The following is a 21,233-nucleotide window of genomic DNA, read 5'->3' as shown; positions in this document are numbered from 1 at the left end:
AAAAGTCTAACCTTGACATCACCATTCATTTCCTTAAAAGTAAGGCGTACACTATGGTGGAGCCGCCATAGCGGAAGCACCACTTAAAGAAATTTACACAAAAAGAAAGAAACACTTAAAGAAAACTAAACAACTACAAAATAACACAAAGTAAATCAAAGTAACTTACCACAGTAGATTCTGTAACAAAAGTATAAGGTTATTTATAATACAATACTAGGTCACTATTTACTTCACAAAGTGAACCAAGTTCACTGCCACGTCAGGCTGAGAACTTGCGACTCAGGAGAAGCGATCGCCTTCCTAGCCAGAAGACAGACGAGTGGAGCATCTGAGAGATAAGAACAAATACTACACTTGATCTTAGCCAAAAGGCCGAGAAGCGACCCAGCCGAGGACTCCCACTAAATTTAACACAAACCAACCAGAATATTCTTGGGATCAAATTTATGCAGGAAGGAGGAGGGAAAACAAAATGGGATGACGTGTTGGGGAAAGTGAGGCAACGACTTGGGTTTTGGGGCTTAAGAGAGCTGACTATAGAAGGGAAATTTTTAATCATAAAAGCGGTGATTTTACCCTTGTTTTTACTAAACAATTTTGTTTTTACCCCACCAAGGAAGATGCTTTTAGAGTTGGACCGAGACATTTTTTACTTCATCTGGAAATCCAAGTGAAATCCACTGAAGAGGGACACCATGAAGAAAGAGAAAGATAAGGGAGGAAAAGGAGTCCCGGACTTAAAGCTCTTCCTCGGAAGCAGATATGTTGCCCGAAAAGCCAAGGAATGACACGATTCTGGATGGGCTCATACCTCCGGAAACTAAAGCTACTACCCACCGACCAAAGAATTCCTGTGTCTTTTAACCTGACATCCTCTTATTCCTTTATCAAGAACTTTTTAATAAATTTTAGATTAGAACAAGAAAATGGTGACATTTTAATAAATCACAGCTCTATGATCTCTGTCGTGCAGGAGCGGGAAGCGGTGTGTCCAGTGCGCGGGCTCGCATTTGGCGAGCCCACAACGGTCTGAAGCAACATCAACTACCCCGCCCTCTCAAACAAACTTCGGGACCTGTCATGGATGGTGGCCCATGATGTTCTCCCAGTCAGGTCCGTTATGCGCTCCTGGGGCATGTCCGCGCTCTCAATGTGCCCCTGACCTGGCTGTGGCGCCCAGGCGTCGGTGTGGTCCCTGCTCTTGGAGTGCAGAGCTGCCGTAGACCAGTGGGCGACAGCCGGCCACCTGCAATTACTGGACTTGCCAGCAAGGGAAGCGTTAAATGCAGACCTTGTACTCTATGTGGTGAGCCCGTTGAAAAGCAAGCAAGACTTTACAAAGCAGTGGCTCACCTTTGCCGCCATCAAAGACGCCATGTGGACTTCCAGAAACTTGCTGGTAAGGCGGCACAGACAGACCCCCCCGTGGCTGTGCTCCAAATGGCTGCAGCAACCCTCACAGCTGCACGCGGAAAGCCTAGGAGACGGCCACCAAGAACAGTTGTCTGTGCCCGCCCGGAGAAGGGAACCGGAGTTTCACGGGAAAGGTCTCGGCAGCGACGGCCTGACTATGATGAGAGGCTGAGAAAAACAAACAAGAGGGATGAGGCTGCCCCCTTGATGCTCTGCCAGGTCACTTAGAGGAGTTGTTTGAGAGGGTGGGGTGAAGTCCCGCTTGGTAAGGAAACACTACACTCCTGTGCGACAGATTTTCTTCTGAAAGCAATATTGTAATATGTGTTTTAATAAGTTTTTACCTTGGCACTTTGGTGTATGATCCTGTTTTTACTCTCACAAATGTTGAAAAAAGTCTGTGTGGCATTGCTGCATATTGAAATGTAAATAAGTGTATATAGTGCCAATAAAAAACTGATATAGAAAAATCTGTTCTTGTCGGTGTTGTTGCAACAGGGTGACATAGAAAAGTCTGAACTTCACAATACTTCTATTCAAGAACAACACTTGAAAGAAGTTTGGAGGCTGTTTAACAAGAGGAAACAACGAGCTCCAGATAGCAGAAAATGGTTTCAATCAATCAAGCCATCCGGGATATGGGCTCAGCACGCTCCATCCGCGCTACCCTGCAGCCGATCACTCATTCTGTCCCCTCAACGCCGAACAAGCATTAGGTCCCAACACTTGCAACTGGATTCTGGTTGTCTTTGAAGTCGTTTCGCCTGTTGCGATTTATTGTATAGGTATGGTGTTGTTTCTGCAGGGCAAAAGTGCCCGTCGCGCCTCCTACGACGCCTTAGGTGAGCTGCAGGGTCGTCAGCCGGGGACGACCGCTCATCGGCATTTTGCTCGCTTTAACCTCAGAACGCCTCCTTGTGGCGGAGCGGGGGCAGGGACGTCTCCCTGCCACCCCCTGCAGCTGGCCCATTTTACTGCCTTAAACCCCAATCTTTATTACTCCTCCTCAGCCACAGCCAGAAGCTTCCCTTCTCTGCTTCCTCAGCCAGGGCTTTTGTTACCCTTCGGAGCTTAGCCTCAGTTGTTCCCACATCACGAAGCAGCCTTGTGCTGATGTAGCCCCAGTACCCCTCTTCAACAGGGTAGGTGGTGGTGGACCAACCTGCCTCTTTGCACTCGGCAGCCAAATCTGCGTATTTGGTGGCTTTCTGCTCGCAGGCAGGTTGAATTTCCTCCTCCCATGGGGATGGTGAGCTCTATGACTATGGCAGACTTGGTAGCAGCAGACCAAAGCACAATGCCTGACCGGAGTGAAGTGGTGGTGATTTCATGTCTAAGGCGTTGGATTTAGGCTCCAGTCTCTCCTGAGGCATGGGTTCAAATCCCACCACTGCCACTTCTGCATCAATTTAGGTGTGTTCTTCTTGCTCAACTCCTGTCAGTGCAGCCGCGTAAAGTATGAGGACCCTTCAAAGGTCTTTGCGAAATATCAATCTTTGGCTTTCAGTCTAACCTGGAGTACCCATTTAATCGGTAACTACCGTTTTTTTCCATGTATAATGCGCAAAATGTAACTAATTTATTGTCCTAAAATCTGGGGTGCGCATTATACATGGGTACAATTTTTATTTTTTTTATTTTTTAAGAAAATCTCCCTCGAAATAAAACTTGAAATCACCTTTCTTCTTGTTTGTTGTCAATCGCGCATCGCATTCAGCCATCCTGCCCAACACACTGAGTCAGTAAAATTCATAATTGATGACACATCGTTTGATGCGATGGTGCAATCCTTGATGGTCTGTTATTGTCAAATATTGTTTGTTTTTTAATCTCCATCGCAAACCGGATATCATACGGAGGCCGCCATTACAGATGCGCAGAACGGATGCACAAGACACGTCAGCTATATACTAAAGAGCGAGAGTTCAGTTCTAAACCTAAATGCGTATTACAGGTAATATTTTATTTCACAACACTTTGCCTTGTTCCTTTCGTCTCTGCTGTTCACTTCAAACACGCTCCATACGAACACAATGCTCTCGTATCAGACGCTTGCTCGATCACCTGCTCGTTTGCTGTCACAATGTACCCTACACAAATCCGAAGCATTTCTCCGCTATCGAGTTTGCTAGCGCATGCGCAGTGATACTGACCGGCAGAATAACATCCGGTTGTTCCCAAAGAGGATCTTTTTTCTGAAATAATTTTACGTTTACGGACTTAAGTAGGAGTCAAAATTTGGGTGCGTATTATACATGGGTACAGGCTTTTTTCCAGCATCGACATGCCATTTTTAGGGTGCGTATTATACATGGGGGCGCATTATACATGGAAAAAAAACGGTACTGTGTATTTGGACTGAAAGTGGTGAAAGAAGGCACATATATGCCTCGTAAATTGTATGCATTGAGGATGGGTCAAGTTCCATGCAGCACAGCCAACGTGTGGAAAATATTATCCGCACATTTCTTCTCAAAAGCATGATTCGAAAGAAGGTCCAAAGCTCCAAACGGCAGAGGATGGTTTCGATCCATCGACCCCTGGGTTATGGGCCCAGCACGCTCCCACTGCTCCTTTCTGCTGCTCAGCACTCATCATTCATGATGCCCTCTAATCAGCAAACAAGCATTCGGTTCCAAGTCCCAACTGGATTCTGACTGTCACTCATATTGTTTCACCTCTGTTGTGTACAGGCTTCATTACATTATGAACAAAGCTCAGTTGGGCAGCACTAACCTGGATGCTGGTGGAGAAGCCAACTATTTAGCCTTCAATTTCATGTTTTAATAGAATTGTCAAAAAAATTCAATGTAGAAATAGCGGGTGGTCGGTAATGTGGCAGAGCGGTCCAAGGCGCTGGATTAAGGCTCCAGTCTATCCTGAGGTGTGGGTCCAAATCCCACCACTGCCACTTTTGCATAAGTTCCGCTCTATTCTTCTGGCCCAACTCTTGTCGGTGCAGCCGTGAGGTATGATGACCCTGGAAAGTTCTTTGCGAAATATCAATCTTTGCTTTTCATCTGGACTACCCATTTAATAGTTACTTACACTGTGTATTTGGATAGAGACTGCTGAAAGGAGGCACATACGTATATGCCTCGTGAACTACATGCATTACTGCGGGTGAAGAAGAGTGAACAAATAAGTCGGCAGACAAGTTTGCCGATTTACCTATGCCCAGAAGAGCAGCACTCTGTGCCGTACTGTGACCATCGGTGAGAATGGATAGACAGAGAAGCCTATAAGCGAGTCCGTCACTCGGATGGATACTCCATTGTGTCTCAGCCTTTTGGCTAAGATCAAGTGTAGTATCTGTTCTTATCACAGTAATACTGTCTTGCACTCTTTCACTTCCCACTGGTGTGACTAATGGGAGAGGTTTGTGCAAACTAAACTGCTCCCTGCTTGAGGATGAGGCCTTGGTCGCTCAGTACAGGGAGCTGTATAAGGACTGGTAGACCCTTCAGGACTTGTACAAATCCCTGACACAGTGGTGGGACATGATAAAGGCAAGAACTCAGATTTTCTTTAAAAGAGCAGGTAAGAAGAAGAAAATTAAAGAAATGAAACAGATGTTAGGATTGCAAAAACGACTACAGAGGTATTTTAACTTGTCGCAAAAGGGAATAAACTTCAATGAAGAAATCAAACAGGTAAAAAAATGAGCTGAGAAGCTTGGCGAATATAAAAAGTAAAGGCATGATACTAAGAAGCAGGGAAAGAGAAATAGAAGAAGGAGAAAAATGCACCAGGTACTTTTTTTGAAAAATCATAAACAAAGGAGTTGGAATATCCAAATTGCAAAAAGAGAGTGGAAACATCACAGAGCAACGTAGTGAAATAAATGAAACGGTAGAAAACTACTTTCAGAGATTGTATGATAGGAGAGACATACACTCTGAGACAATGTCACGTGTTAGATTTTATTGGAAAAACAGTTAAAGATAAAGAGCTACTAACAAAAGATTTTACCCAAGTGGAGATAAACAAATGTGTAAAACAATTTAAGGAAGCAAAAGCCCCAGGGTAGGACGGAATCTGTTTGGAGTTCTACTTTGTTAGTTCTAAAGCTCCAGAAAGGCTTTTGCAGCATCCTGCATCTCTGCGGTTGTGTCAGCATTGGTTTGAAGGTCAGCTGTGTCTTCCCCTGTCGTTTGGCTGCCGGAGCTGCATGGGGTCATCCTTCTCCTCTTTTTCATTGATGCATCAGGGGTGTCTACATTTCTTTGGGTTGGTGCTTTCCTTTTGCGTGCCATCTGCTTTATCTATTAGCAAAACATTGGAAGACAATGATACATTCTAAAATAAAACTCATGTAACAAATAACTACAGTAAAAGAAAATAACACTGTAAGACAGGGGTGTCCAAACTACGGCCCGCGGGCCGCAGTTGGCCCGCGGTCCAGTTTTTATTGGCCCGCAGCAAATTCTGAAAACATAATTGAATATGGCCCGCACAAGAACCTTGAGCTCAACTCTGTTGCACCTCTCAGTTTCAACACTAGATGGAGCCCGCCACACAAATGAAATCAAGCGAAGAAAAACTTTTACCGCGAGTCCCCAGAAATGGCTGCACCGAAGAAACGCAAAATAGCAAGTGAGTGTAGAATATTTCAAACACGTTGGGAAAATGAGTATTTCTTCAAAGAAATCAACAGAAAGTGTGTCTGTTTGATTTGTAATGAAGATGTTGCTGTGATGAAAGAGTATAATGTCCGCGCATTTACTCCCGGGAGCCGTGTCAGAAAGCTCGGTGCACACTCACAAGTGCGTGTGCGTACTCAGTAGTACGTAGTAATTTCATCTATCAGTGCCGAATTTCGAGTGTAGGCTGTGACGTCAATATTCTCGTAATTCGCGCGCTGAGTTTTCAGATACAGTTTTACGCTAATGCCACCCACAAACCTTCCCCTGGAATCCTTCCATTAAAATGAGTGGCCCGAAGAAAAGAAAGGTGGACACTGAGCGCCGAATGTTAAAAAAGAGTGGACAATTTGGCTCGACCTACGTGTGTGAGAAGACGTTCGGCCAAATGAACGTCAACAAAGCCCGTCACAGATCTAGGTTAACGGGCCGACACCTCGGCTCTATCCTAAGAATTACCACAACAAATTTTACTCCAGACTATGATGCACTAGCAAAAAAGGGAAACCAACAATACTATTGATTTCTTTATTACTTTATTTAGATGTATTCTTTCACTGATTCTTCAAGATGATGTATTTGGTCAGAATGTTTGCCGTTGGATGTGATTTCGCCTCATTGGATAAACATATTTCATAAATCTGACCTGCAGGTGCTGAAGTGATGGAAAATGTTATTCATCATAACAGTGTCGTATTTAATAAGAATCACTGATAGTAGTTTTTTGGTGAAATATTTTTTTAATGCTGTTAATAAATGCATTTGTTTTCAAAAAGCTTTTTTTAATATCCATGCTTTAGTATCTAGTAAAAGTAAAAACCTTTTATGCAATGACCTTTACATGTCATTTATATTACTTCACACAAACACTACATCCAGCTGCTCCTGGTTCGGCCCCCCGGTCAAAATTTAGAACCCAATTCGGCCCGCAAGTGAAAAAGTTTGCCCACCCCTGCTGTAAGATGAAGCTACTTGAGATGTACAATTTCTTCAAAAGGTTAACAGAAAAGTGTTTAATTTCATTGTAGTAGCAGTGGCTTCCATGGGTAAGATGAAGCTATTTGATATGCACAATTTCTTGAAAAGGTTAACAGAAAAGTGTTTAATTTCATTGTAGTAGCAGCGGTCATTGTAGTAGCAGTGGCTTCCATGGGTAAGATGAAGCTATTTGATATGCACAATTTCTTCAAAAAGGAAACAGAAAAGTGTTTAATTTCATTGTAGTAGCAGTGGCTTCCATGGGTAAACACGTGTTATGGTTAGCAATAGCATGCTTTGTACTGAGAAAGCAAACGATAAACTTACCACCACAGACGTTGCAGTCGCTGGTATTGGATCGGGATTTTCAATTGTTGGCCCATTTCCACTGACAAAATGCAGAGATCATATATATGTGTCTTTGGTGACATTATGTACTGTAAATCCCTGCCGTTTACAAGCTTCTACCCAGCTTCAGCATTTCTCTCGGTTCTTCCGCGGCTTTGGGAAAGATATGAAGAAAACTCCCCTCATATGATCCCGGTCAGCATATCGCGAGTCGCTCAGGCAGACACCAAAGCAGCAGTGTTTGGTTGCAACCATGATAGGTCCTTTAATGTTATTTCTGATTTAAAAAAAAAATAGCGAGTTGGTCCTTTGCACTCCAGCTGTTCACTACCTGTGCAGCTCTTGTGTCCGAAAATGCTGCGCCGCGTCGCATGCGCAGTTCGTTGTTCTAAAAATAGTAACTTTGGGGTAATTGTGACAAGCCCTATAAACTGCAGTATTCGTCCGGGCTGTCCCTTATCTGCCCTCCTCTATGTTTTATGCATAGGACCACTGGCCGAAATTTTAAGACTAGACAAATTGATTAAGGGAGTGAGCATCCCAGGGGGTGGGGGGACTCACAACAAAATGTATTTTATATATGGACGATTTTAACATTATATGTACAGACTTCTTATCTGTCACAAAAGCCTAGGACCTGACCGACTGGTATGGAAGGGCCTCGGGCTCAAAACTAAATAGGGCTAAGTGCCAAGTACAATTATATGGACCGTGGTCAACAACAGAAACAAGAGGACTCCCACTAAATTTAACACAAACCAACCAGAAAATTCTTGGGGTCAAATTTACGCAGGAAGGAGGAGGGAAAACGAACTGGGATGACGTGGTGGGGAAAGTGAGGCAACGACTTGGGTTTTGGGGATTAAGAGAGCTGACTATAGAAGGGAAAATTCTAATCATAAAAGCGGTGATTTTACCCTTGCTTTTACTAATCAGTTCTGTTTTTACCCCAACAAGGAAGGTTCTTTTAGAGTTGGACCGAGTCATATTTTACTTCATCCTGAAATCCAAGTGGGAGAGACTGAAGAGGGACACCATGAAGAAAAAGAAAGATAAGGGAGGAAAAGGATTGCCGGACTTAAAGCTCTTCCTCGGAAGCAGATATTTTGCCCTGCATCTCGTGACACCAAATGCACCGAAAAGCCAAGCAATGACACGATTCTGGATGGGCTCATACCTCGAGAAACTAAAGCTAATACCCACCGACAAAAGAATTCCTGTGTTTTTTAACCTTGTTAATCCTTGTTTGTTTGGCACGCTCAAACATGGCGAATAAAAAATTCTTGAATCTTGAATATTCCCTTTTTCTTGCTGCTACTCGGCCATGACCTAAGGAATGCATAATTACACAGCTTCATTACAGTATGTTTGTCCAATTGCTAGTTTCTAATAATTAGATTGTTCACATATCTACAATTATAAGTCAGAATCATCCATTGTCACTGGCAGATACAGGGTACAGCTGCAGGCGGATACACCCAAAAATCAGTTCGGCCCCATCTGAAACACCAAACTGGATCCGCCAGTTTCCATTTTTATATCAAGCTTGTCTGAAAAACAACTCTCAAATAGTTGTAAATGTATGGCGGAAAAGTCGCCTTATCAGAGGACCAAGCGCTTGCTGTCCCAGCTCTTGCTACGCTTGAGCTGGTGGTGTTCTTACTTGGTTTCCACAGCGGATCAACACGAATGTTATATTTTTTCAACTTTTCAATGTATCTCTTGCGGCTTTCTTGGTGCAACTGGACAAAACAATCCCTCACGACACCCACCCAGGCCGCCATCCTCACGAGTCCAGTGGCAGCGGACGAGGCTTTTTGCCACCCAAACAAAAATGGCCGCCCCGATCTGTGACGTCAGTGCATATCCTCTATTAGCCAATATAGCCATCCGCAATTTATTCTTCTGTGATTGTAAAATTTTGATAAACTTGATCAAGATGAGCTTGTCAACATTGATTGCAGCAAGGAAAGAGCGGCTCGCAGTAACAATGCACCCTGCCGTGGAGAAAATGCTCTCACTTACGACAGAGGTTCCTGGGACACATAGGTGGCATTGTCAAACTTTGGTGACATGGGCAAACCTGTTCTTGTCTTCCACCGCGAGGATCAGCATCAACATCAATAAAGTCGGCTGACCTGTATAGTGACTTATTCCTCAACTATCAGGGAAAGGGGCCTGAGTGCTACTGTGTTTTGAAAACCTCTCCAAAACGTTCTGTCATGGTTGTCTTTCTTTGAAGGGGGGGTGGTTGTCCTATCCCTCTGTTGATGCCTTTGTCTCGTACATTTAAAAAAAAAAATAAAATATTGCGACAGTTAAACATCACATTATGTTGTCCAATGATTGTTAGACCTTCAATCTCAGTACAATCTAGAGCTCAACGTTCTATCCACATAGCTTGCGACACCACCACCTTTTTTGTTGATCCTTTTTATTATAAACAATAAAAACACTGAGCTCAGATGCGCTTTCTGGTAATATAAATCCCTTAGTCTTCATCCATCCATCCATTTTCCGTACCGCTTAGTCCCCACGGGGGTCGCGGGTGTGCTGGAGCCTATCCCAGCCGTCATCGGGCAGTAGGCGGGGGACACCCTGAACCGGTTGCCAGACAATCGCAGGGCAAACAGAGACAAACAACCATTCGCACTCGCACTCACACCTAGGGACAATCTGGAGTGCTCAATCGGTCTACCAAGCATGTTTTTGGGATGTGGGAGGAAACCGGAGTGCCCGGAGAAAACCCACGCGGGCCCGGGGAGAACATGCAAACTCCACACAGGTGGAATCAAACTTAATTAAAATCTCATATCAGCAGTCTTCACACATAAAAACACTCAATAAACCACATGGAATCAAAAACTTGTTTTCGTTCGTGCGTACCACTCCGTTTGAAAAGACATGCTCCTAAGTCCCGTTGTCCGAATCAAACCTTTTAACTCCAGAGTTGCTCTTACTTTACTGATCATCATAGCTTGTCACGCCAAACAGCCAACCATTCTAGGGTGTTCTGATTCACAATCAGCAAGTCAGCGTTGTTCAGGCTTGCATGATAAGGGGCACGCTCGGAGGATATGCTCGATGGTCTGGGTGCCGTCGGCACACTCACACGACTGATCCGTCCCCAGGCCCCATCTGACCATATTACTGATGACCTCCTGCTTCGACCGAAAATCCATAGTGGAAAATTGTTTGGATATGTAATCCTCCATTGTAAAACGAAATGTAAAAACTGAGAAAAAAAACAAACAAAACAAATGTAAAACGAAATAAATGGACGACTGCTCCTCAATTGTTCACTGTAAATTTGAACTGGAGATCTCTTATTCTACAGCAGGGGTCTCAAACTCCAGTCCTCGGGGGCCGCATTCCTACATGTTTTCCAAGTTTCCCTCGTTAAACACACCTGATTCAATTATCAGGCTCCTGCAGAACGTGAGGATGAACTGATCATTTGAATCAGGTGTGTTTAACGAGGGAAACTTGGAAAACATGTAGGAATGCGGCCCCCGAGGACTGGAGTTTGAGACCCCTGTTCTACAGGAAGGCGCATGAAGCATCCCGGGATCACTAGCACCCCCTGCCATAAGATTGGAGAACCTTTTTTCGTAGCCTCCGTAAGGTCTCTTTTCAAAGCCGTTCTCTTCATCTAAAGAAACACAACGTTACAGACAGATGACAAAAAACACAAAATATTATATACATCAGCTTAACTATGGAAATTAGTTAATATAGCCACAGTGTTTGAACACTCAAACAGGGACATAAAGACAGAGAGCAGTTCTGTCTAACTGCATAGCCTGTCAACATAGGCAGCCGTGTGATTACGCAATCCTCAGAGGAGGCTAGACAGGAAGTTGGCTCCTCCGAGCGAATCGTCTTTGGTTTTAAAATAACTATAAAAATTCTGCGATTTTGGTTCAAAATGATACAAAACTATTGAAATTAAAAAGGAAATGACTTTATAATAAAAACAATTGAATTTGTTTTTCCCCTTTTCATGATGGCAGGGGAGGCGTAGCCCTTGCCTCCTCTGACCGCACATCCCTGGTTCACATATGATCAAATCGGTTATGTCCCATCACTGTTGCAGTTCGGTTGTAGAGTGTTGTTGTCTTCCATTACACGCAGTTCGATGGCATTCATACGTACCAGTCGGTCACCAATATGTGTAAACCAATGAATTGCTCCATTTTAGGGAATGTTTTTCTTTCTTCATAATAGAATACAGGTTAGATTGGTAAGAAATTAGTTCAAACACGAATTCAGTTATGAATTGGTCAAAATACCACTTTGGGTATTTTTTCTGGTGGAAGTGATAATGCAGGCCATTGGAATGAAGGGTCAGCTCAAACTCATGCTTCAAAAGTTTCCTCAAAATCTGGATCACTAACTTCCTCCGAATTTGTATCAGATAAAGCCCCATCAGGAAGGCAAACAATTTCAGTGGCTGCCTTGACTGAATAAAATCTTCGAACGAAAGGCAGACATATTGAACGTGAAAGGGCATGTTGCTCGACCTGACGACAATTTTGCTGAGCCTTGCCTGACCTGACGACACTGACTCTCCTGCCCAGATATCCCCTACCTGCCTGCCTTCAGCCTGTTAGCGCCCAGCCGTGTTCCAGCACCTACCGCAGAGGCGTAGCCAGGAATTTTTCCAGTAGGGGCGCACGCCCACAGGAAAAAAAATCAAACATCACCCATGGCGTTCGCTGATCGCTAAAACAACATCCGGGTCCGGGAGGCAAACGGTGAATGGATAACATCGCGCACATAGAATAGCGCAAGCACATTCGCGCAAGACCGAAAGAAAAAAACGGCATGAAAATGAAGAATCGAAAAAGCTCGATTTTTTTCAACCGGGGCGCAGGGAGTCCTAACCGGGGCGCCGCCCCGGCTCGCCCCGGCTTGGCTACGCCTCTGACCTACCGCCACTCGACCCCCAACTACTCCAGTGCCATTGCTCCGCCTGGATTCTCCTCCCCTCCCAGCCCAAAGTATTCCGCTGCTGCCACCCTGCCCGGATGGATCCACATTCTCCCCGTTTCCCTTTTCCTTTCTTTTGACCAATAAACTTGTGTTCCTGTCGCACTTGGTTGTTCTGCCTCGTACCTGACAGCACTCGATCTAGTGAGCTGATGGGAAACTGTTACTAATGCACAATGCAATTCTGCAGTGATACTTCTGAGTAAAAAAAGGCTAAAAAAATTATTGTGGAATAATTAGGGGGTTAAATTTTAGTTGTTGCAAATCTGCAACACCTGCCTGGAGAGGGATATATACTACCATATTTTTTTAATGCAAGACATAACAAAGCATTTGTGTTTGAATCTGTATCTATGTACCGTAATTTTCGGACTATAAGTCGCTCCGGAGTATAAGTCGCACCAGCCATAAAATGCCCAAAAATGTGAAAAAAAACATATATAAGTCGCTCCGGAGTATAAGTCGCATTTTGGGGGGCAATTTATTCGACAAAATCCAACACCAAGAACAGACATGAACGAGCAACAACAGGCTAAACGATACGGTATGCTAACGTGACAAACACAAACGAGGAGCTGAGAACAGGCCTGACGTAACATTCAGTTATTTAAAAAAAACTATTACATAAATAACACGTTTATAAAACCATCTGTGTCACTCCAATTCATTAAATCCATCGATCGTCCTTTGTCAACAATGCCGTGTGCCGCGCTGCAGTTCAAATTATTCCACAGGCCCATACAACGATATATAAACTATATTTTAAATAACTATCACATAAACAACAATATTATCAAACCATTTGTGTCACTCCAAATCATTAAATCCATCGATCAAATTTCTCCTCCTTTATGTCATCCTGGTGACAGAGGACATGTCCAGAGGATATGGCGCTTTAAAGTGTTAATTACTTTATTTGATTTTTTCTCTCTATTTTTCATGTTTTGAATATGTTCAAGATAAAGATATCAAAGCATGTGAAGTGATCAACTATACTAAAAATAACATGTGAAGTGGTCAACTATACTTGTAAGTAAGTGATGTGTTAATGATCAAGTAAAAATTTGTGAAAAAAAACATATATAAGTCGCTCCTGAGTATAAGTCGCCCCCCCACCCAAACTATGAAAAAAACCGCGACTTATAGTCCGAAAATTACGGTAGTATTTGAAAAAAGGTGCGTAATTTGTAAATGGGATTTCTCTACTGGTAAAGAAAGTAATAAATGAATTAAACATTCAATGTTACATAGACTTCAACATTTTTGTAAATCCATTACAGTATATTTATAGTTCAGTAGTTGTTCATTTTTAAGTAAAATAAATTGTTCCTTTAGACAAGTTTGTTTTGAAACATTTGTATATGTACATATTTTAAGTGCAATACATTTACCGTTTTTTTCCATGTATAATGCGCCCCCATGTATAATACGCACCCTAAAAATGGCATGTCGATGCTGGAAAAAAAGCCTGTACCCATGTATAATACGCACCCAAATTTTTAATTTTTTATTTTTTTTAATTTTATTTTATTTTTTTTAAAGTCCCAATGATCGTCACACACGCGTCTGGGTGTGGTGAAATTTGTCCTCTGCATTTGACCCATCCCCGTGTGATTTTGATCCATCCCCTGGGGGAGAGGGGAGCAGTGAGCAGCAGCGGTGCCGCGCTCGGGAATCATTTGGTGATCTAACCCCCCAATTCCAACCCTTAATGCTGAGTGCCAAGCAGGGAGGCAATGGGTCCCATTTTTATAGTCTTTGGTATGACCCGGCCGGGTTACTTAAGTCCATAAACATAAAATTATTTCAGAAAAAAGATCATCTTTGGGAACAACTGGATGTTATTCTGCCGCAGTATCACTGCGCATGCAGTAGCAAACTCGATAGCGAAGAAATATGTGAGACTCTCAACGGGATCACCAATATTTGAGTGATGTTCCAGTTATTTATCACAATTATTTATTATTATAATAATAATATATATAATATATATAATAATTATTTATTTATTATTCACAATTGTCATGGTGATCTTTCTGGTGATTTCTTAACTAGGCTGGATGTATTTTTTTTGTTGGCGTTGATTTCTCCGACTGCCCAGAAAGGCACCACCAGTTAGGTTAAAATGAAAAGAGTGACGTTGTAAAGAACCATCCGTGACAAGATTTTCTTCAATAATTGTTGTATCATGATTTTCTTCACAAAAAAAAAAAATGAAAAAAAAAAATTAAAACAAATTGTACCCATGTATAATGCGCACCCCAGATTTTAGGATAATAAATTAGTTAAATTTTGCGCATTATACATGGTAAAAAACGGTAATTGATTCATTGTTTAAACGATTTTTTCTCCTACATACCCATTCATGAACTACACCACTACACCACTGTATTTTAATGTTACTCATGATAAGGTAGGACTTTGTGTAAAAAGTTTGATAGCCATTGCTCTAAAACATCTAAAAACTTGGTACATTAAGAGGTTGGGCTGAACTCGTTATTAACTGCTCGAATGTTCTTTCTTCAGCACACCAAGATTATTATTAGATAATTACAACTTTGTAGAAACCATTTGGGGAGGAAATTTCTGACTTTTAGTTAGTTCTGACCAACAAGTGTGCAAAGCAAGGCCCATACAGTCATGGACAAATGGTTTTGATGTCTCAATCTCAAACCCATCAAACACTTTTGAAATGAACTACAACAGAGACTGCGACTCATGATCAGTGACTTTTCCCCTCACATTTTCTTGTGGATGGACAGACCAAAGAGGCAACTAACTAGAGGCACTGAGACTGAAGTAATTAGTAATTGCTGTACAGTAATCCCTCGCTACTTCGCGGTTCACCTTTCGCTGTCGCTTATGCCAGAGGACGCTCGGCCGGCAACTTCCCTCAGCCTTCATTACCGTAATGTCTGTCACCTGCTCCCTCTTGTTATCTGATGTATTTAAGCCCTGTCCGTGTGTTTCTCCCTGTCGGTGTCTACTGTTTCCTTCCGTCCGTGTCCGTGCCTAGTGTTCCTGTCCTGCTCGTCCATTTCACCCCGGTCTCGTGTGGAGGCTCGCGGTCAGAATCTGTTCAGTGTCCGAGTGGACTTCTCTATCCTGTCTGCTGTCCGTGAGTCTCTGTCCCGCTTGTGTCTTTGTTTGCCCCCCTCCCTTCCCTTCAATAAACCCTCGTCCAAGCTGCATTTGGTCGCCCTCCTCCACTCATTCCTGACAATCACGGCCTCGGTCCATCGCGGATATTTTTTGAAACACTTATTGCGGATAGATTCAGTGCATTGCGGATTTTAATTTTTTATAGAGGATAAAATTAAATCCACCCATCCATCAATTTTTTATACCGCTTGTCACCACCATCAAATATGAAATATTAAACCGTAAGCCAGGTATAAGTTGCATAAATAATGTACAGAAGTTGTATTGTTTTGTTTTAAACAACCATTGATCCGTGTGAAGTGTGGTCATTTCTGTAACTGTCAGGGTCCAGGGAGGTGTTCTTTTCAGGTCCACAGGTGGCAGCCGTTAGCAGAGTGGCGGAGGACTCAGGTGCAGCTCATCAGGCTCGTTAGGGGAAGGCTTTTAAGGAGCGTGCTGCCAGCGGCTCGTCGCCTGAGTGTCTGCCTATGTGATCTCCTCCACGGTTGTGCCTCTAGCTCCTTGATCTCGCTCCTAGTTCTTGCCATTGAATTCTCTGACCAAATATTGTGTGTTCCACGCTCTTAGATTTCCTCCACGGACCATCACCAAGATCCACCCCGCTCTGGACGAACTCCTCACGCTCCGTCATCGCTGCTCCCGCTCCGTGCTCCTGGCTCAGCTCCTCCCGCTCACCCTCCACCGTATCACCTCCATTAAAGACTCCTTACTCATTCTAGACTTCCGAGTTGGTTTTCTGCATGTGGGTCAGAACAATCGCTAAAGCAATGACAGAAGACCGCTCAGACGAGCCCTCGCAGACCAGCAACATCAACTCCAGTGCCACGAGTCCACTCTGTGAAGTTGAATAACGACGATAACAACAACTGTGCGTCTCACTAGACTTTATTTGTACACTTCAACAATGGGACTCCATTACAACAACTGAATCATTTCCTTGATTCCCGACATACAACGCGTCCGCACATGCGCAGTAGGAAAAGCATATAACAAATGCATATAGCAAACGCATAGTAGGAAAAGCATAACAAACTCCCCTTTTTTCTTTAAAGAAAAGCAGTGCAAAGAAAATATTTCCTTCCATTTTCTTTCCTTAACATACAACCAAATTTCAGGTTTCAGCTTTAATAACAAGAGTACAACAGTATGAACAAAAAGTCTTTTGTGTCAAGTCCATTTAGGTTTTAAGCTGCCATAAACCTTCACTGAGGGCCCTCAGCAAAACGAGTGCAGACGCCCCTTTCTTGGTCAAAGAGTCAGCGAGTTGCTCCTTAGTCGCTGACCACAGGATCTGCTGAATAGTCCCAGAGCTGAGTAGTTCCTTCATACTGCTGATCCCGAGTCTGAGTCTTTTCTCTGATACAGATTTGGTGGATTTGATGGCGTCAAAAAGAGAGTGGTTGTCGGTTACACAAACAATGGGCAAATTGTTTCGTTTACAGTCACCTGTGGTGAGCTCTGAATACAGTGTGGCTAAGAAGACTGCACTGTCAATACCGTCTCCAAGTGCCAGTCTCTCCTGCTAAAGTGCTTCGAACAACTCTCCTGATCCTCTTTGATTGCCAGCATATAGGTGAGAATCTTACAGTTTCTCCCATAAGCATGATGAGATGCCCCCCTTGAGTTCCTCCATCTGGAAGATTTCCCATGGACGAATCACTGAACACCACCACCTTTAGGGAGCTGTCTTTTCCCAAGTACTGAAACTTCAAAGTCACGTCCTCTGACTTAAGTTTCCTGATTATTTTATTTGCACAATGCAGAGCCTGGACTGTGGCATGCTTTGTACTGAATGCTAGGATGGATATGTCACATGTCACACATTATGTCAGGTCTGCTTTGTCTCGCTGCCCACAGTATCTGGCCAATCTTTGACTTGAGCATGTCATGTTCAGTATCTGTTAAGAGGGCCTCTCGCTGTGTGGCTCTGGTGGGGTCAATCGGAATGGGTTGAAGATTTTTTATGTATGTCCATTGTTGCACCTGTATTTCATGCTCCACAGAGAGAACCTCTATTCCACTGTGGCTGAAGCTGTTGTGTTCTTCACGTCCAATTTGAAAGACAGCTTTCAAGTGTGAAATGGCTGTCATGGAGAATCCTTCTGAACCCCCCCAGATGAAGTCGTCCACATGACAAGCAAGGACTCCCATCTCATAGCCAGAGTCATGTAACCAGTAAAACACTGCAGGCTCCACTTTTGACACAGTACCTCCTGACTGCTGCATAATGTCTTTCACCCTGTTGTACCAGTACAGAGAAGCGTCTGCCAGGCCATAAACACACTTTTTCAATTTCCACACAGTTCCTTTGCTCTGCGCTTCCTGGGGGGGGCGAATGTAGAGATTTCTGGTTAACTCTTTACCTTGAAAAAGGCTACTTTAATGTCCATAGAGTTCAGCTGCCATTTCTTTTGACATATAACAGCCATAATCATTTTTAAAGACTCTGAGATTCAAGATTCAAGATTCAAGAGTTTTTATTCGCCATGTTTGAGCGTGCCAAACAAGGAATTTGACTTCGGTAAAACACACCCTCTGTTCAACATATAGGTGACTAACAACACTCAGGACATGTGAATAATGGCAAAAACAGTGTAGACAAATTCAAAAGGTGTGAAGAGCAGGATGTTATTGCACAGTAATGCCTCTGAGACTCTATGAGTGGTGTGAGTTCATCAGAGCAACAGCCTGGGGGAAGAAGCTGTCTCGGTGTTTGCTGGTTTTGGCGTACCGAGCTCTATAACGCCGTCCGGAGGGGAGTAGTTCAAACAGACTGCAACCTGGGTGAGAAGGGTCTGTAGAGATGTTCCTTGCACGTTTCCTGGTCCTGGACAGGTACAAGTCTTGGATAGAAGGGAGGTTGATTCCAATGATCTTTTCTGCAGTCCTGATTGTCCGTAGCAGTCTGTGCTTGTCTTGTTTGGAGGCTGATCCAAACCAGACAGTGATGGAGGTGCAGAGGACAGACTGGATGATGGCAGTGTAGAAGGTCTTCAGAAGCTCTCGCGGCAGGTTGAACTTCTTGAGCTGTCTCAGGAAGTACAGCCTCTGCTGGGCCTTCTTCCGGTCAGAGTCTATGTGGCCGGTCCATTTCAGGTCCCGAGAGATTGTGGTTCCCAGGAACACATATGGGTGAGTCTTTTGGGAGCTCGTCTGTGTTCATGTCTTCAAAGCCTCTTGCAACTAATCTGGCTTTAGGTACGACCCCCTGTGGTGTTCCCTTGAGTGTGCACACCCACCTTGTGGAGATGCATTTCTGACCTTCATCTTTGACCTCTTCAAACACATTGTTCTGTTTCCAATTGCTGAGTTCAGCGTGTTTGGCAGAAATAAAGGCATCATCATTCACAATCAGTATGTCCTCTACATGGCAGTCTGTACATAAGTCAGCATGCTCAGTTGGACCCAGCTGAAGATTGTCCACTTGTCCTAAGTCCACTGATCCAGTTGTGCCAGCAATTTCCTCAGGTTCTGTATACTGTAAGTTGTACCAGTTTTTGTATGTTCCAGTGGACTTTCCTGCCCGGCTGAGGATTTTTCCAGTTTGTGCTTGGCCACTTACACTGTCTGTATATGTGACCACCTGTCCAGTTTTTAGCTTTAGTTCTTCAATAATAGTATTTGAACATGCTGATGTGTGAGGGGACTCATTGTTATCCTCAGCATCTTCATCGTTTGAGGGTGCCTCTTTTTCACTTTCATCTACAGTGTTATTTTCAAAAAGTCCTGTTTCTGGTAAGGAGGCATTTTCAGTTCTCATTAACGGCTCATCTCTTTCCCTCAACACACAGCCATCAACCCTTTGAAGTCTGGATTGATGCACACGGACATAAGTGCCCCCGTGCCGAACAAATATCCCCACACCATCTTGGCCGATGACCACACCTGGACTTTTCCACTCTGTCGAATCCACCCGTTTATAGTAAACTTTATCCCCCGTTTCATATAGGTCATCAGTGGGTCGTTGTTGATTACGAAGGGCTCTTCGGATCCGCTCAGAGCATTCTGCTTCTGTGAACGCTTTCCTTGTGGCATGCAATGCTGAGATGTGCTGAGCTATCCAAGTAGACATGCTAGTCCCTTCCAGAGCTGGCGGCTTATCAGTGAGAACTGACGGCAGATTTGGGTTCTGCTCGAACACAAGTTGGTAAGGACTGTAGCCATGCACATCATGCATAGAGTTTTTTGCCATCAGGGCCCAGTCAAGGGCTGTCTTCCAATCACATCCGTTGTCTCTCTTTACTTTCAACAGGATTTCAGTGAGGGTTTGATTATGCCTTTCTATTGCTCCATGGGCTATACGCTGCAGTTGTTTTCACTTCCATGTTAAAGTTTTCAGCCAAGTCCCTCATTTCTTCATTATTAAATTCACCCTCATTGTCAGTGAACAGTCTGCGTGGCGGGCCATGAACACTTATCCAGCAGTGAATAAAGTGCTTCACAATTTCTTTGGGTTTCTTTGTGGTAATAATGCTCCCTGCACTGAATCTTGTGAAGTGGTCAATGGCATGCAAATACCACACCCCTGGCTCTAGCTCATGTAAGTCCATAGCTACAGTTTCATTGTAGGCTGAGTCCATGGGTAGACCTACTGCTGGCTTTTGCTTTGGTTTACTATACCTGATGCATGTCTCACAGTTCTTTACAATTTCATGCAGATTTGTGATGCACTCCATATCAGTATTACCTGAGCAGGTCAGTAGTTTTTCAGTCTGTCAACTGAGGCATGTCCAAACTGTTTGTGCAATTTCAATAGCACCTTTTGTTTCTCTTGTTTTGTCATATGTTCTGTCACAATAAGAATGTTGTTTTCATTTAGGATGTTACTTCCATCTGGGGTATTTTTGTCCCTCAAGTTCACACAATAATCTCCTGATGATGTTAATTCAAGTTTCACTGGTTGCTTGAACATTATGGCCTTGTCATTCTCAATGTCCAAAACAGCACCAGCTCTCTTCAGTGAAGTCTTGCTTAACAGCAAAGGGATATCAGCTGGGACAACTTCTGTCTCAATTTTGCATTTAGTTTGTGCTATCACAGCTGGAATTTTCACCTTCTTTGTAGAATGGACAATTTTCCCATCACCAAACTTGAATGGTCTTGCACTTTTCACATCTTTCATTTTCAACAACACATCCTGTGTTAGTTGACTAACATAATGATCAAGCCATTTTTCACCACACACTGTTCTGGTGCAAGCTGTATCAATTACAGCAGATCCTAGAGACTCCACCATGAAAATCTCTGTTAGACAATAAGGTAATGTTGCATTCATCAACCTCCGTTTGTCGTTCTTCTTCTGTTAGTTTAGCATGTTCATTTTTGTGGGGGCAGTCTTTTGCCCAGTGATATAAACTTTGGCAGACTGCACATCTCGTTCTTCTACCATATCTGTCAAATGGATTGGTACCTTAAACAGCTGCTTGTTGTCGCGGATTTTACCTACTTTCTCTCCTGCCGGAAAACCTTGTGTAGTAGGCATCGTCAGTTGCATCTCCGCTCACCTGCAGTGCACCGACTCCGCCTTGTGGCGTATTGTCGCTAAATATCCTCTTCAAGGCAGCCTTCATGTTGTCAAACGTGAGGCTTGGACAAGCGGTAAGTGCCAACTGTTTGTCTTTAATATAAAGTCCCGCAGTGTCTAGCAGCTTGAAAGCTAACACCGCATCTGGTAACTCCATTTTGAACTGGCGA

At 43.5% G+C, this 21,233-nt stretch overlaps 1 long non-coding RNA gene and 2 pseudogenes across 1 annotated transcript; 2 read left to right on the top strand and 1 right to left on the bottom strand.

The window, feature by feature from the left end:
* Nucleotides 1-214: 214 nt before the first annotated feature.
* LOC119127862 lies at nucleotides 215-387 on the bottom strand (annotated as a pseudogene).
* A 4,302-nt stretch (nucleotides 388-4,689) lies between these two features.
* On the top strand, nucleotides 4,690-4,900 carry LOC119127860 (annotated as a pseudogene).
* A 10,880-nt stretch (nucleotides 4,901-15,780) lies between these two features.
* LOC119127600 lies at nucleotides 15,781-16,252 on the top strand. Its single transcript, XR_005098884.1, has 2 exons — nucleotides 15,781-16,023; nucleotides 16,107-16,252. It is a non-coding gene; the product is annotated as an uncharacterized LOC119127600 (long non-coding RNA).
* Nucleotides 16,253-21,233: the final 4,981 nt, after the last annotated feature.

The sequence above is a fragment of the Syngnathus acus genome, chromosome 9 (genome assembly GCF_901709675.1).
Source record: "Syngnathus acus chromosome 9, fSynAcu1.2, whole genome shotgun sequence".
Classification (NCBI taxonomy): domain Eukaryota; kingdom Metazoa; phylum Chordata; class Actinopteri; order Syngnathiformes; family Syngnathidae; genus Syngnathus; species Syngnathus acus.
Note: the sequence above shows the minus strand (reverse complement) of the source record. Positions and strands in the feature narration are given on the sequence as shown.